The following is a 5647-nucleotide window of genomic DNA, read 5'->3' as shown; positions in this document are numbered from 1 at the left end:
GTCACTATACCCTCGCACCTTCAAGTCATCACTCCCTCCAAGGACTAAGAACCATTCCTTCGTCCTCCAAAGGTACTTAAGGATATTCTTCACCGCAATCCAATGTGCTCTGCCAGGATTCCCTTGATATCTGCTAACCATGCTCAAAGCGAAGGCTACATCAGGGCGAGTACAAGTCATAGCGTACATGATTGAGCCAACTGCGGAAGTGTATGGTACTCGGCTCATTTATGCTATTTCAGCTTCGGTACTCGGACTTTGAGTCTTACTCAACTTGGCATTACTTTGTATCGGTAATTCTCCCTTCTTTGAGTTTTCCATACTAAAACGTTTTAGTACCTTCTCTAAGTAAGTATTTTGACTAAGTCCAATTAGTCTCTTACTTCTTTCTCTTACTATCCTTATTCCCAAAATGTAAGAAGCCTGTCCGAGGTCCTTCATAGCGAAGCACTTCCCGAGCCAGGACTTAACTTCCTGCAGAGTCGGGATGTCGTTTCCTATGAGTAATATGTCATCGACATATAGAACGAGGAAGCTTACTACACTCCCACTGGTTTTGACATATACACATGACTCATCTTGGCTTCGTACAAATCCAAACTCTTTGACTTTCTCATCGAAACAAAGATTTCATCTGCAAGATGCTTGCTTAAGTCCATAAATGGACTTCTCAAGCTTACACACTCTATTCGGATGCTTCGGATCCACAAACCCCTCTGGCTGAGCCATGTAAACATCCTCAGCCAACTTTCCGTTAAGGAAAGCGGTCTTGACATCCATTTGCCAAATCTCATAATCATGAAATGCGGCAATTACTAGCATCACTCTAATAGATTTAATCTTCGCAACTGGTGAGAAGGTCTCATCATAGTCAACTCCGGGAGTTTGAGTAAAGCCCTTCGCAACCAATCGTGCTTTATATGTGTGTACCTTTCCATCCACGTCGGTCTTCTTCTTGAAGATCCACTTGCACCCAACGGTCTTACGTCCGGGCACATAATCAACCAAATTCCAAACTTGGTTATCATACATGGATTGGATCTTGCTATCCATTGCCTCTTTCCATTTCGCAGACTCCGGGCCTGCCATGGCCTTCTTATAGCTATTAGGTTCATCAAGATTTATTAGTGTACCATCACTAATATACGTGTCCCCTTCGGTAGTAATATGAAAACCATAAAACTGGGGTAGAACTCTAACTCTATCGGAACGTTTAAGAGGTAAGGATTCGTCAATCGGTTCAACTGGAGTTTCCTCCTCGGGTTGAGTGCCAGCGGTAGAGGTTCCTTCATCTATCGACTCTTGAATCTCTTCAAGTTCGATTTGCCTCCCACTGTCTCCTTGGCTTATGAGTTCTCGCTCTCGGAAAACTCCTCTCCTTGCAACGAAGATAACATTGTCCTTCAGTCTATAGAAGAGATATCCAAAGGATGTCTGCGGGTAGCCAATGAAAATACATCGCTCACTTCGAGGTTCAAGCTTGTCGTGAGTATCTCGTCTTACGAAAGCCTCGCAACCCCAAACCTTGATATGTGCCAACGAGGGAGCTTTCCCTGTCCACATCTCGTGAGGTGTTTTGGCAACCTTCTTGGTAGGGACTCGGTTAAGGATATGGGCGGCAGTCTCTAATGCATACCCCCAGAAAGAGATAGGTAGTGAAGCACGACTCATCATAGAGCGAACCATATCCAATAAGGTTTGATTACGCCTTTCTGCCACACCATTCAACTGCGGTGTCCTAGGAGGTGTCAGTTGCGAAACTATTCCACACTCCTTGAGATAATCGTGGAATTCAAGACTTAGGTACTCACCTCCTCGATCGGATCGAAGCATCTTGATTTTCCTGCCCAATTGATTCTCCACTTCATTCTTGAACTCTTTGAACTTTTCAAAGGTCTCTGACTTTTGCTTGATTAAGTAGATATACCCATATCTACTATAGTCATCGGTAAAAGTCACATAGAAGCGGTTCCCATCCTTCGTGGTTGATCTAAACGGTCCACATACATCGGTATGTATTAGGTCCAATAGACCCTCACCCCTTTCACACGTACTCGTGAAGGGTGACTTAGTCATCTTTCCAAGTAAACAAGACTCGCATGTGTTATCTTTCCTAAGGTCGAATGACTCCAACACTCCATCCTTTTGGAGTTGGGCTATTCGTTTCTTGTTGACATGTCCAAGACGACAATGCCACAAGGATGCTTTATCCATACTAGTGGAAGAATCTATATTCAAAACATCATTTCCTAAGTTATCAACTATCATAACAGTCTCATATATTCCATTACATGGTATAGCTTCAAAGTAAAAGACACCATTTAGATAAGCCAAAATAGAACCATTCTCATTATTAAAAGAAAATCTAAAACCTTGTCTAAACAAACCATGAAATGAAATGATGTTTCTAGCCATTTCTGGCGAATAGCAACAATTGTTCAAATCTAAACACAAATTATTCCTAAGCACTAAAGAATACACTCCAATCTTGGTCACAGGCGACGATCTTCTGTTCCCCATGATTAGATTGATTCTTCCTTGTTCCACATCCCTACTTCTTTTTAGTCCCTGCACATTAGAACAAATGTGGTAACCACAACCGGTATCAAGAACCCAAGAAATAGCATGATTAGAATCGTTAGATTTAATTGTGTATATACCTGCAAAAGATGCCTTGATCTTTCCGTCTTTGATTGCTTGCAGGTACTTTGGGCAGCTTCTCTTCCAATGTCCTATCTTGTGGCAGTGGTGGCACTCTGCCTCCTTCGGGTTAGGGCAGGGCTTAGCGGGATCAACTTTTGTCCCAATAGAAGAGGCACCATCTCGGGCTTTGATCTTGCGATAGTTCTTCAACGAAGCCTTCCTCTTCTTTCCCTTTCCTTTACCAATAGCCAAGACAGGAGCAGTAGTCAGATTGGGAGTAGGTGCAACAGACTTGTCTTTGAAGTTGCTCTCAGCAACCCTCAAGAGACCTTGGAGTTTGCTTAGGGTGACCTCTTCTTTGTTCATGTGGTAGGTCATCCTAAATTGGTTGTACATCGGAGGCAAAGAGTGAAGCACCATGTCGATTGCCAAGTCTTCTCCAAAGTCAACATTTAACCTGCGAAGGCGGTCGACATACCTTTGCATCTTTTTCAAGTGCACGGTAAGAGATTCTCCATGACCCATATTAGCGGAAATCATGTTAGTGAAAATCTCATAATGCTCTTGTCTCGCGTTTTGGTGGTATCTCTCCAATAAGTCTTGGTGCATCTCGTACGGGTACATGTCCTCGTAGGACTTTTGGAATTCGGAGTTCATGGTGGCAATCATGATGCAATGTACCTTCGTTGCATCTCGCTCATGAGTCTCAAAAGCGGTGATTTCGGCCGGAGTAGCGATTTCGGGGTTGATCTTCTCGAGCTTCTCAACGAGGACATACTCCTTATCCTCATAGCGAGCAATGGTGCGAATGTATCTTATCCATTCGCTAAAGTTCGTTCCATCGAAGGTGACCTTTTGGCAAAGGCTCATCAACGTGAAAGAACTAGTAGCAGCGTTGTTAGCGTTCGACATCTACAAATAGAAAGGACAAAGATAGATTAGAATAAGAATCCCTAATTATCACCCAATAAGAAAAATTAGGGGTAGGATCCAACAATAACATTTACATACTAGAAAAGAGATGCCGTAATCCAACATGCAAATAAATTGAAGGTAAGTGAATGACGATTCACTAACTCTCCATCACAAAAACCTAAACTATTAGTCCTAAGTGTATTGAGAATTCCTAGGTTCGGATGAGATTCATTGAAACTATTCAATGGCATGTTTAAATCTTGATATGCCCCTCTAGTTTGTGACTGGGATACCGAGGATCACAAAGCGGGTGTGAATTACCATGCAAATTCAAATGGTGCCTTCATTGTAACGACCTCCTATTCGTTGTGCCGGTAAACCACACACGCTCCATCGAACTATGATAAACAATGAATCACCCTTTGCCACCTTTGCTTAGAACCAATTAGTGTGCCGGTAAACCACACACGCTCCACTAACTTCTTAGCAAGGGTGCAAAGTGTAATTTCATGGGATTGCATCAATTCACTTTTCCTAAAGTAACTAAGATTGGGAAATTTTAAAAAATGTGTAGTTACTTTGTATTACTTATTATACTTTTAATGAGAGGATGAGGTTGCCCTATCCTACCCGTTCGGCTAATGACCCTCCACCAATCAAGCAAGCGGTGGGTGTGAGTGTACACCCATTAAGCGCCATTTTATAGGCCGCAACCTTATACCCACCTTATAGATCGGCTTCGTGAATGAGGCCTACTAACGATAAGATTAGCATTTAGTTATACATATATATATATATATATATATATATATATATATATATATATATATATATATATTATTCTAGTAATATCATATTAGTATAGGGTTGTATTTTAAACCTTTTAAAATCCAGGGTTTTGAAATTTAAGTTGTCTAAATTAAACTTTTAATCACAAATTATAAATTTCAAAACTTGAGGGCAAGTTTTACGCATTTAAAACATAGAGGATCAAATAACAAATAATTCCAATTAACAATTAATATCCTAATTATCTATATTTGATTTTATTCAAGATTTCTTTGAAAGATAATTACCAAAATAATTAAAATAATTAATTAATTATCATATAAGGAAATTAAATATTTTATTAGTTGATAAATACCTTTAACTAGATCAAGATAATAGTCATATATATCATAAAATCGGATTTAGGTTGATCTATTATGATTAAGGTAAGTTTCCATAAGATAATTATGAAAAAATCCCGAATCTGGTCATTCCTGACGCCTGGACTCGCCGAGTGCACAAAGGGACTCGCCGAGTCAGGCCTACTCGCCGAGTCCACTTTGAGACTCGCCGAGTCCATGACTCAGAAACCAAAAAATCGAATTTTGTAGGTTTGTTTCAGTTAATCAAGCAACAATTTAAAGAAAACCAAGCTAGGCTCTGATACCACTAATGGGTTTTAGCCATAAGAACTTTCCTATGTGCGCATGCAAAACCCTAATGCTCGGATCTAGGCTTTCTAATTAAACATGCTTTGAATCCAAGACTTCTAATGACTAATTAGGTTAAATAACAACATTGAAACAGATCTAGAACCATACCTTTGAGTTCCTTGTTGATCTTGTGGTCTTGGAGCTTCTAGAGTCACAAATGTCACTCCTCTAATGGCTTACAAACACCAATAGAAAGAAGGATGATTTAGGAGAGAGGAGAGGGGAGGAAATCGGCCAGGGTTCTCTTACTTTAGGAGAGGTTTCGATTTCCCTTGCCCATGGGATCTATTTATACTTGTAGACTCCTTAAGGGTTACAATCTAAACCCTAATTGGATAATCTTCTCTTAAGGCTATCCAAATCCTTTCCTTAGATAAGTCATGGACGAATTTAGCTATCCTTTAGCTTCTAGAATTCATCCCTTGTATATCTATAAGGATTTATAGTCTAAAGCTTAACTATCAAACAATTGACAGTTTATACCCCTTTATTTAATTAACCTCTTTAAGTCACCAAATTAATTCCAATTAATTCTATGACTTATATTAATCAAATAACAATATATTATTCTTTATATTATTCTCATAATATACTAATAATATTTACTC

The sequence above is a fragment of the Lactuca sativa genome, chromosome 4 (assembly GCF_002870075.4).
Source record: "Lactuca sativa cultivar Salinas chromosome 4, Lsat_Salinas_v11, whole genome shotgun sequence".
In the NCBI taxonomy this organism is placed as follows: Eukaryota; Viridiplantae; Streptophyta; class Magnoliopsida; order Asterales; family Asteraceae; genus Lactuca; species Lactuca sativa.
Note: the sequence above shows the minus strand (reverse complement) of the source record.